Below are 13114 nucleotides of genomic sequence, written 5' to 3'. Positions count from 1 at the left end.
CAAATCTGATGATATGTGAATCATATCTCAATCTTAAAAAGTTAATTGACACTATGGGTGGGTGCAGTGGCTCATGCCTATAATCCTACCACTCTGGGAGGTTGAGGTGGGTGGATTGCTTGAGCTCACAAGTTTGAGACCAGCCTGAGCAAAAAAATGAACAAACAAAAAAACTAAAATTAAAAAAAAAGAAAGAAAGAAAAACTGAGGAAGGAGGATCACTTGAGCCCAAGAGTTGGGTTGCTGTGAGGTATGATGCCACAGCACTCTACCCAGGGTGACAGCTTGAGACTCCACCTCAAAAAACAACAACAAAAAAAAAAAAGGAAAGGAAAGAAAGAAAGCTAATTGAGTCTATTAAGCAAAAGCAATATATTCAAGGTTATACATCACATATAAATTTAAATTATGACATAATAATACAAATAATGGAAGTAAAATGGAAATATACTCTTAAAAGTTTTCTTTACTGTGTATTATACATGAATACTTTAATACTATTTAAGTCAGACTTTGGTAAGTTAAAGATATATTATAACCCCTAGTGCTCCAATTAAAAAATTGAACCTAAAGGTATAGCTAGTACGGCAATAATGAATAAAAAATAGAATCTTAAAAACTAATCACATTATAAAAACAGTTGAGAAAATAGAAAAGTAGGAAAAAGAACTAACAGAAAAATTATAGAATTTAAACCCAATCATATTGATAATTACTTTAAAGGTAATGATCTAAAAATGCCCATTAAAATGTGCATATTGTCAGACCTATCAAGAAATGAGACCTCCATCTGCTGCTTACATGAAATCCATTTTAAACAAGAAGGTCCAGACAGGCTAAAAACAAAAGGATATAAAATGTATATTAGGCAAACAGTAATTAGAAGAAAGTATTAGGGAAATTTGATATTGGAATAAGAAATATTACCAATAATAAAGAGGTATTTTTACTAATGATAAAAAGATTATTACATCAAGAAGACATAATAAATCAGAATATAGGGCTGGGCACAGTGGCTCGTGCCTGCAATCCTAGCACTCTAGGAGGATGAGGCAGGTGGATTTCCTGAGTTCAAGAGTTCAAGACAAGCCAGAGCAAGAGCAAGACCCCGTCTCTAAAAAAAATAGTCAGACATTATGGTGAGCACCTGTAGTTCCAGCTACTCGGGAGGCTGGAAAGAGAATTGATTGAGCTTAAGAGGTTGAGGTTGCTGTGAGCTTTGATGCCACAGCACTCAACCCCAGGGTGACTGAGTGAGACTCAGTATATATCAAAAAAAGATATATATATGTATATATATACGCACACACTCCTGATGCAGAGTGTCGAAATGCATAAAGAAAAATGAAGGGAGAAATACACAAATCTATAATTATAGTCAGAGATTTTAACATTCTTTCTCCAGTAATTAACAGAACAAGTTTTTCAAAAATTGGTAAGAATACAGAAGACTTGTAAAACACTAGAGACCAATTGGGCCTTATTAACATTTATAGAAAACTCTAACCAACATTTACAGAATTCACATTTTTTTCAAGTTCACCTGAAATAATTATAGATTATATTATGAAACATAAAATAGGACCCAGTAAATTTAAAGTGATTGAAATCATTGAGTATGTTTTCTGTTCTTAATGAATTAAATTAAAAATCATAACAGAAAGATAATTTGGAAAATCTCCAAATATTTGGGAATTAAACACCATGCCACTAAACAGTCCATGGAGCAAAGATGATATCACAATAGAAATTAGAAAATATTTGGAATTGAAGAAAAATAAAAATACAAAATAACAAAATTTGTGGAATTCAACTCTCTTATAGCTTAGAAGGAACTGTTAATACATACTTTGAAATGTGTACTAGAAAAATAGAAAGATCTATAATCAATAATCTAAGCTTCCACTGTAAAAAGCTGGAAATAAAAGAGCAAAATAACTCAAAGTTGGTAGGGAAGAAGGAAATGTAACTATAAGACCAAAAATTAATAAAGTAGAAAAAACAGTCATGACATAACTGTTGCTTCTTTGAAAATATTTTTTAAAACTTGAAAAACCTCTAATTAGGCTGAAAAGGGAGAAGAGCAAGACAGAGTGGGGGGGGGGGAATATGGAGAAAAAGAAAAAACTTTTCCATAAGTAATATGGAAATTAAAAGGCTATCTAGAAAATGTAATGAACAATTTTATGCCAAAAATTTGACAACTTAGAAAAACATAAACAAATTTCTTGAAAGTTGCACAGGAAGAAATAGAAAACCTCAATTGTTCCATTGTGTGCATAATTAAATTGAACAAAAAAATTGTATTTATAGTTAAAAGCCTCCCTTCCAAGAGAATACCAGTTCCAGATACTATTATTGGTAATTCTATAACATTTAAGGAAGAAATAATATCAATTCTACATAATAACTTTCAAAAAAATAGAGAAGGAGGGTGCACTTTTTGAGTCATTTTATAAGGTCAACATTACCCTGACACCAAATCAAAGGCATTACAAGGAAAGAAAACTACAGGTCAACATTCCCAAGGAACATAGATTGGAAATTCTTAGCAATATATTAAATAAAATCCAATGGTATATAAAGAGAATAATATCTCATAACCAAATACTGTTTATTTCTGGATTGAAGGGTGCTTTCAATTTGAAAATCTATTGGTGTAATTTACCATAGAATAAACAAACAAAAGAAAAGCATGTGATCATTTCAATAGATAAAGAAAAAATATATTTGACAAAATTCAACACACAGGTGGGCAGGTATCTCTGGAATGTAACTGTCATTGCTGAGTTTTCTCCCATTAATGCAAAGGTCTCTGAGTGATTCATGTGAGGCAAAGGGCAATTTTCTGGAGCAGGTGGCCTAAGTGAGGTGACCAAGTGTGTGAGAGACCCTCACCCTATAAAGAATGTCTGTAGGGGGTACCACAGCATCTTCCATCTGCCATCAGTTGGTACCTTCATCAATGGATTAAGGATACATTAGGATATGCAAGTCTTTTTAACTTGATCAGGTCACATTTATTTATTTTTGTTATTGCTACAATTGCCAATGGGGACTTCTTCATAAAATTTTTCTCCAGACTGATATTGGCAGGAGTTTTCCAGCACTTTCTTCCAGATTTTTTATCATTTTGTGTCTTAGATTTAAATCTTTTGTCCAGTGTGAGTCAATTTTTGTGAAGTGGTGAGAGATGTGGGTCTAGTTTCAGTCTTTTACATGTGCTAACCAGTTCTCCTAGCATCCTTTATTAATTAGGGATTCTTTTCCATAGTGTATGATTTTGCTTGGTTTATCAAAGATCAGATGGTGATATGAGGCTAGTTTCATCTCTAGGTTTTCTATTCTGTTCCATAGATCTAGGTCTCTATTTTTTGTGCCAATATTATGCAGCTATAATCACTATAGACTTGAATGGCCAACAAACACTTGGAAAAATGTTTACCATCTCTAATCATCAGAAAAATGCAAATCAAAACCACCCTGAGATATCACCTAACCCTAGTGAGAACAGTTCCCATCACAAAGTCCCAAAGCTGCAGATGCTGGCAAGAGTGTGGAGAGAAAGGAACACTTACACACTGCTGGTGAGATTGCAAACTAATGCAGCCTTTTTGGAAAGAAGTATGGAGAATTCTCAAAGACATAAAAATAGACCTTCCATTTGATCCTCCCCAGAAGAAAAAAAAATCATTTTACCACCAGAATATTTGTACTAGAATGTTGATCACAGCTCAGTTCACAATTGCCAAGAGGTGGAAGCAACCCAAATACTCATCAACTCAAGAATGGATAAATAAAATATAGTATATGTGTACCGTGCAATAATACTATTCATCCATAAAGAAATATGGAGACTTTACATCTTTGTGTTTACATGGAAGGATTTAGAGAATACCTAAATATCACAAGAATGGAAAAACAAGCAATACATGGAATACAATCCAATGTAATCAATACTAATATGAAACTAACAGATGAACAACCACATGCCCACAAGAGAGAAAAACACAATTAAATTCAAGAATGAGAGGAAGAGGAAGGAGAGAGAAAAGAGAGAGGGAGGGGCTTGGTAAGCTCTCACCTAAAGGGCACAACAGAGGGGTATATGCACACCTCCTGAGTGAAGGGCTCAACTACAACCTGAACTCTACCTAAAAATGCAAACAGTGATCTCAGTGCTTGAAATTGGTCTGTTCAGGAGAACTATTTCATCTTGATTAAGTCTAGAGAGGAGGTGTGATTCCAAGTATTCATCCATTTCCTCTACATTGTCAAATTTCTGGGCCTAGAGTTTCTTGTAGTATTTAAAGATAATCTCTTGTATCTCTGTGGAATCTGTTGTTGTTTCCCCTTTATTATTCCTGATTGAGGTTACTAGAGATTTTACTTTTCTGTTTCTATTAAGTCTGGCCAAGGGTTTATCTGTTTTTTTTTTTTGAATGATTTCTTTTTGTTGTTTTCAATTTCATTAATCTCTGATTTAATTTTGGCTATTTCTTTTCTTCTGTTTGGTTTAGGATTAGATTGTTCTTTTTCCAGTTCCACAAGGTGATTTGTGAGTATACTGATGCATTCACTTTCTGTTTCTTGAAGGTAGCATCTAGCATGATAAATTTTCCTCTCAGTACTGCTTTTGCTGTATCCTATAGGTTTTCGTAACTTGTGTCTTTATTGTTATGGTGTTAGAAGAAATTAACAATTTCCTCTTTAATCTCTTCCCGAATCCAACAATCATTCAGCATAAGGTTAAAATCTCCCAACCAAAAAAATCCCCTGGTCCAGATGGCTTTACACCAGAATTCTATCAAACCTTCAAAGAAGAGTTTATTCCCATACTGCAGAAATTACTCCAAAAGATTGAAGAAGAAGGAATCTTCCCCCAATACATTCTATGAAGAAAAAATCACTTGACACCAGAACCAAGAAAAGACCCAACTAAAAAAGAGAACTACAGACCAATTTCACTAATGAATATAGATGCAAAATTTTTCAATAAAATCCTAGCCAATAGATTACAGCTTATTATTGAAAAAGTCATACATCACAATCAAGTAGAATTCATTCCAGGGAGAGAAGGCTGGTTTAGCATACACAAATCCATAAACATAATTCACCATATCAACAGGAGCAAAATCAAAGACCATATGATCCTCTTAATAGATGCAGAAAAAGCATTTGATAAAATTCAGCATCCTTTCCTAATTAGAATGCTGAAGAATATAGGCATTGGCGGCACATTCCTTAAGCTCATCGAAGCAGTCTATGACAAACCCACAGCAAATATTATGCTGAATGGAGTAAAACTGAAACCTTTTCCACTCAGGATTAGAACAAGATACGTGTGTCTTCTGTTGCCACTACTATTCAACATAGTGCTGGAGTTCAAGCCAATACAGTCAAGAGAAGGAAATTAAAGGCGTCCAAACGGGGGCAGAGAAAATGAAATTCTCCCTCTTTGTGATGATACAATCTTATACTTAGAGAACCCCAAAGACTCAACCATAAGACTCATAGAAGTGATCAAAAAATACACTAACATCTCATGATATGAAATCAATGTCCACAAATCAGTTGCCTTTGTATATGCCAATAACAGCCAAGATGAGAAGGAAATTAAGACACAATACCCTTCTCAGTAGCTCCAAAGACAATGAAATACCTAGGAATACACCTCACAAACGAGGTGAAGGATCTTTATAAAGAAAACTATGAACTCCTAAGAAAAGAAATAGCAGAAGATATTAACAAATGGAAGAACATACCATGCTCGTGGCTGGGAAGAATCAACATTGTTAAAATGTCTATATTTGCCAAAGCAATCTACAGATTCAGTGCTATTCCTATTAAAATACCAACATCATACTTTCAAGACTTGAAAAAAATAATTATTTGTTTTGTATGGAACCAGGAAAAAACCCATGTAGCCAAGGCAATTCTTAGCAATAAAAACAAGGCGGGGGGCATCAGCCATAGTGATCCAAACAGCATGGTACTGGCACAAATATAGAGACATAGACATTTGGGACCAAATAGAAAACCAGGAGATGAAACAAACATCCTACAGCCGCCTGATCTTTGATAAACCAAACAAGAACATATACTTGGGGAAAGAATCTCTATTCAATAAATGGTGCTGGGAGAACTGGATATCCACATGTAAAAGACTGAAACTGGACCTGCACCTTTCTTCACTCACAAAAATTGATTCAAGATGGATAAAAGACCTAAATTTAAGGCAAGAATCAATTAAAATCCTCAAATGTGTGGGGAAAACATTGGAAGCTATTGGCCTGGGGAAGGACTTTATGAGGAAGACTTATGTGGCAATCGCAACAACTACAAAAATAAACAAATGGGACTTCTGAAAGGCTTCTGTACAGCTAAGGAGACAACAACCAAAGCAAATAGACAACCTACACAATGGGAAAGGATATTTGCATATTTTGAATCAGACAAAAGCTTGATAACTAGGATCTATAGAGAACTCAAATTAATCCATATGAAAAAAGCCATGATCCCATATATCGATGGGGAAGAGAGATGAACTTCTCTAAAGAAGGCAGATGAATGGCTAACAACATATGAAAAAATGCTCATTGTCCCTAATTATTAGAGAAATGCAAATCAAAACCACCCTGAGATATCATCTAACCCCAGAGGGAATGGCCCACATCAAAAAATCTCAAAACTGCAGATGCGGGTGGTGCCTGTGGCTCGGTGAGTAGGGCACCGGTCCCATATACCGAGGGTGGCGGGTTCAAACCCAGCCCTGGCTGAACTGCAATAAAAAAATAGCCGGGCATTGTGGTGGGTGCCTGTAGTCCCAGCTGCTCAGGAGGCTGAGGCAGGAGAATCGCAAAAGCCCAAGACTGGAGGTTGCTGTGAGTCCTGTGACATCAGGGCACTCTACCAAGGGTGGTAAAGTGAGACTCTGTCTCTACAAAATAAATAAATAAATAAATAAATAAATACTGCAGATGCTGGCATGGATGTGGAGAGAAAGGAACATTTTTACACTTCTGGTGGGACTGCAAACCAAAACAACCTTTATGGAAGGAAGTATGGAGAACCCTCAAAGAACTCAAGCTAGACTTCCCATTGCTGGGCACCTACCCAGAAGAAAAAAAATCCTTTTACCAGGGCAACACTAGCACTAGACTGTTTATTGCAGCTCAATTTACAATTGCCAAAATGTGGAAGCAGCGTAAATGCCCACCAACACAGGAATGGATTAACAAGCTGTGGTATATGTATACCACGGAATACTATTCAGCCTCTAAAAAAGATGGAGACTTTACATCTTTTGTATTAACCTGGATGGATGTGGAACACATTATTCTTAGTAAAGCATCACAAGAATGGAGAAACAAGAATGCTATGTACTCAATTCTGATATGAGGACAATTAAGGTCCTAGTACACGATGGGAGGTGGGGGATGGGGGAAGGGGAGACCAGAGAGAGGGACAAGGGGTGTGGCGGGGGGGACACAATTATAAGAGGGTCCTTATCGAACAAACGCAGTCAATGTGACCTGGTTTTGTGTGCCCTCAATGAATCCCCAACAACAACAACAACAAAAAGAAACAGAAGCAATGTAACCCAATAGTATGAACTGTTATATTAATCTGTGGCTCAGTGGGTGGGGTGCCAGCCCCATATACCGAGGGTGGTGGGTTCAAGCCCAGCCCTGGCCAAACTGCAACTAAAAAAGAAAAAAAAAGAATTGTGGTGCTGACCCTGGTGCCAGGGGATAGTAACCACCATTTTCCCATCTCTGCGCTGTAAGTTCTGAGTCCTCCCACTCACCAGGATGCAGAGCCTCCACAGAAGCCAGCGGGGAGCTTACTAACAGGACCTTTTCTGCCCTTTCACCTTCTTGATTTTGGTTTTGCTGACCATATTAGAAAAGAATACTATGAAAAAGACTAAGAAAGACTTTTAAGTACTAATCTGAAGAGATCTCGCACCTATGGTTAAAAGAAAACAGCATGGGACAGAACATGCATATAGAATTATACATTTTGTGTATAGAAGTGGATCCTATAGTCATAATTACAATGTAAGAACCAAAATTGTTCACAAGAAGAAAATACAGGTGCTTTCCCACTGGTAGAGTTGGGCAGGTGAGCTAGATGGGGCAGGAGTGGGAATGAGAATATATGCATTTTAGTATTGTTTGGATTTTAGAACCATAAATTTATGACATAAAATAGGTTCAAGTAATACAAACTGTTAAAGTTTGCATCTTAAAATTTTATTTAAGACTGCATTATAGTAAACAATTTTAAAACTATATAGTTCAGTTTAACAATGGATGAGAGTGTATATACTGTTAAATAAAAAAACAAGGCGTGGAACGATTATTTCATTCTCACATACTTTGTGAAAAAAGGAGAAGAAACGCGTGTGTTTATATTTGCTCATGTATGGAAAAAATGCAGATGTACAAGCAGAAACTAATGAGAATGACTACTTGCAAGTTTCAGAGGAGGTGAGGAGGGAGCAGAATGGAAATGAGACTTCTCGCTGCACATTTTCATGTGATTTTGTTATATAAACAGAATATCAAAATGTTTTCTCTATTAAAGAAATTACATAAAACGAGATTTAAAAGTTCTAAAACTGAGAAAAATGAATGTAATTCCGTAGGAAATTGATAGTTATGCAGAGAAAATATTTTTAGAAATTTTTGAACACAATCCCTTGTGGGCAAAAAGAACCATATGCCTCTTTCAGGAGATGGTTGTTAATAGCAATACTCATGTAGTAGTTGATCTATTTTTGTTTATTCTAGAATTAGTAAGAATGAATATGAATGTTGTGAGGAATCAATAGTTTTGTGTAAGAAAATAAGAGATTCAGTAGGCGCCTGTGGCTCAAAGGAGTAGGGGAGTAGGGCGCCAGCCCCATATGCCGGAGGTGGTGGGTTCAAACCCAGCCCCAGCTGAAAACTGGAAAAAAAAAAAAAAAAGAGAGAGAGAGAGATTCAAATACAAAATGAAACAACTTAAGAAAAGCAGTAATGCTAAATTTGAATTGGAAGTATTAGCTCATAATTTGTAAAAATACGTATTTACAGCTTTGCACTGAAAGAGGAAGCAAGAATGCCCAGTAGCAATCAGCACACCTAACACCGTTTCCAAGTTTCTAACGACTTATTCCCCACTAGAAGGACTCCAGACTGAGAGGGACCATGACAACAGAAGTATGACGTAAGCTTCTGGTACCTTGTGCCAGAAAGCAAAGGCTCAGAGAATCATGGGGATGTACCAAAATGACCCAGGAGACAGTCTGAAGGGGCCCGCCCTGGCCAGCTTTGGGAATTTTGAACATTAATGAGAATAATTATTATAGTGGATTTTAACTGGCATAATAAATAAATAACAGGAGTTCATAATCATATTCAAAAACAGAAAAGGAGTGCTAGTGAAAACATTTTTATAGGTACAATAATATATAACTAATAAATATAAAGGAAATACTGGATTTTGAAAGCCACTGTTTTGCATACACACCCACACACAAGTTGGTGGGGAACAAGATATTTGTGAATTGCTGACATGTCACCTGGCTGATTATTTACTAACTGCAAAAGGAGATTATATCTTTACAGTGGAATGACCTGGCAGTCACCACTTTAAATAAGTCACCGTATTTAACCTCATTACTAGTGGGGTAACCTGATGTCTCAGGCCTCTTGATGGGATGTGAAGGACCCAGGGTCACTTGTCAAGCATTGAAACCGAATGTAATCAAACATCGAACCACCAGTTTAAAGGAAATTCCAGGACCAGAGGAGATGAGTTAAATAATACCAAGAGAAGCCAATCAGACAAATCCTGAGTCTAGATGGACATTTCATAAGACAAAAGGACTGGATTCTAGTCTGAAGGAAAAAAACAGTGTTGTGTGGGAAATGCATTGTCATTGATTAGAAGAGGCTAAAACATCATAAGGACCAAATACAACACACAAACCTGGATCAGATCCTGGGTCAGAAAAGAAGAGAAAAAGCTCCAAAGGTATTCTTGGGGATTTAGGGAAATTTTAAATATGGATTGGATATTAGATGATGTTCTAATTCAATGTTTTTACGTGAGATATGGTAATGATATTATAGGAGAGGAGCTTTAGTCTTAGGAAATACCTGCTGAACTCATATGGGTGAAATTTCATGTTGTCTGCAATTTATTTTCAAACACTTAATGACAACAAAAATTATATATATGTGCTTATATATAATACATAATTATATATGTGTACACAAACAGATGGAGAGGAAACACACGTATAAAATACATTTTTAAAAATTTTGGATCTAGGGCGGCGCCTGTGGCTCAAGGAGTAGGGCACCAGTCCCATATCCCATATGCCAGAGGTGGCGGGTTCAAACCCAGCCCTGGCCAAAAACCAAAAAAAAAAAAAAAACATTTTGGATCTACATGGACAATCTGTGTTTATTGTATTATCCTTTAAACTATTTTGTATGTATAAAAATTTTGAAAAGTTGGTAAAAAAAAAAAGTCAAGTCACTTCCTTAATTATTAAATAATTTCAAAACAATGTAAAAATCTAAAACTTTTTCATGAAACACATAGAAGATGCTCAATAAATCTCCATTGACTTTATGATGTGTCCCTTCAGTTTATGTGCAAGTGACAAACTGCCGATAGTGTTAGGTTTTCTGAGAAAATTATGACCCATTAATATTTAGCTGTGAAAGAAAAAGACTTCTCATTTTAAAACAATTCATGTATTTTTCTTTATATATATTTTAAGCGACTTTCACATGTTCAAGATTTTTCACATGTCCAGGGCAAGCTGACTTTCAACACCTTAAAAATTAAAAAGATTAGCTTAAGAGGTTTTTACGAACTTTACAAGAAATTTGCTGCAGTCTTGGGCCTGAATGGCTTGGTATGCATTTCAGATTTCGGTTTGGTAATTACAGAGTTATGGTATTTAACATTATATGTGCACAGTTTAATAATTGTGTTATGTGGTTCTGTAGCTAACAGAAAAGCTACAGAACCGTTTTGCATCCCTCCCCAAGGAATCGAATACAACAGCAGTGAAGCCACTGTATTATCTTAACATGAATCTGTAAGTTTAAATGAACATAAAAAGTACATCTTCCTGGCTTTGAAAACCTGCTGCTGTAAAATATTCACATATTTCTCCACCACACTTTTTTCTTTCCTTTTCTCTTTCCTGTTCCTTTCCCAAGTCAAAGCTCTATTTCCTTCACATTCAGTTTCTCTGGGGCACTTTCAAAACTAGAAACGAGAAAGACAAAAGTGATGGAGATTGTCCCATGACAAAAGATTGGAGAAAAAAATATTTCTGGAAGAGCAGTCGTATAAGGCTGACAACACACAGAGCTCGGGGAGCACAAATTTATTTGCCACTTTGTCTGCAGCTACTCGGGCCACCTCCAGCTTCTGAGCTGGAAAGCAGCTCTCTGTCCCCCTCACTCCCTCTGGCTTCTCCATCCCCACTCTCCCTTTCGTTCCTCTTCTTTCCCTCCTCCTCTCCCCCATTGCCACTTTCAGTTCAGTACTGAGCCCACTATGTGCCAAATATTCCATCATTGACAGGAGAACCTCAGGCCATGACTCCTCTGACACCTCTTTCATGCCTCAACCCCCTGGCCATGGTCAGAAGTTACGGTGTGTGGCCAGCCCCAGGAGGACAGACATGCAGAGAAATCTCTGCAACTGAAATGTATTGAAAAATCCCCTCAGGGTATCTTATGTGTACAGAAAGGATTAAAGTTATTTGCAAAGTATAAGGAGCCACATAATCGTCTTTGTTACTGTTCTTGTCCTTAAAATCATACAGCAAATCAAATGCAAAGGAAAAATTGCACCATAGTTATGTTAGCAACAAAGGAAAGAGATACAGACCTCCAAAACAATTACTACGTCCCTACTGTGCACAGCTTTGGAAATCTCTAAGTGTAACTGTCAGCACAGACTGTCTTTTCCTAATATCTCACACCTGTAATAGAAACTTCTCATTTATAACCCAAGATAAGACGTAACTTGTCAACTACCTGCATATCCAGAACAGTTAACATTAAATATCTCTTGGAATGTTTGTCTCTCGGGCTGTGCAAGATTTGCTTGCCATCTGAAGCAATTCCTTGTGGCTCAGTCAGACCACCCTGCCTGGCCCCACATCTCCTACACAAATATCAGAAGGCAGTGCAAGGCTGAATAAAGTGCACGAGAACCCTCAGATGACAATGCATTTTTCTGGGGACAGCAGTCCTGAAATAAGCTCTGGCGTGTCCGGGTCAGGCAAAACCCCTTGGGAACATCAAACAGGAAGCTTGAAAAATAGAAACACTGGACAGCCCCAAAGAAGGAGCTGAAAAGGTACCAAGTTAGCAGTACCCCAAACTACAAGCAACCTGCCTCCTTCCTCCTTTCTTGCCCTTTTAATTCAAGCATCAGTAATCGTGCAGTGTTTAGAAAACATTATGTTGTGAACTTTACCAGGCAGCTCACCACATGGGATGCTAACTGCCTCCTCTCTTGCTGTCCCACACAACTTGGTCAAATGATCTTTCAACCTTGAGTACCCAGAACATATCGGGGTGCTTAGCACATAGTAGGCACTTGATAAGGAGCTGTCAAAGGAATGTCGATCGGAGGTTTTGTCAAGACCCACTGCAATGTGCACATTACAAACATCACTCTGAGGGCTTGCTGTGTTGTAGCACCAGGTTCAGAAACGTGGTTCTTTTCTTTCTTTCTTTCTTTTTTTGGAAACAGAGTCTCACTTTGTCACCCTGGGTAGAGTGCCGTGGTGTCATAGCTCACAGTAACCTCAAACTCTTGGGCTTAAGCAATTCTCTTCCCTTAGCCTCCCAAGTAGCTGAGACTACAGGTGCCCGCCACAATGCCCAGCTATTTTCAGGGATGAAGTCTCACTCTGGCTCAGGCTATTCTCAAATCTGTGAGCTCAGGTAGGCATCCACCCACCTCGGCCTCCCAGAGTGCTAGGATTACAGGTGTGAGCCACTGCACCTGGCCTCAGAAACATGTTTCTATTGTTTTGATCAATCCTAACATAACTCTGACAGGCAGGTGCCCTTACCCCTTT

The sequence above is a fragment of the Nycticebus coucang genome, chromosome 19 (assembly GCF_027406575.1).
Source record: "Nycticebus coucang isolate mNycCou1 chromosome 19, mNycCou1.pri, whole genome shotgun sequence".
NCBI classification, from domain to species: Eukaryota; Metazoa; Chordata; class Mammalia; order Primates; family Lorisidae; genus Nycticebus; species Nycticebus coucang.
The sequence above is the reverse complement of the archived record's forward strand: the minus strand, read 5'-3'. Positions refer to the sequence as shown.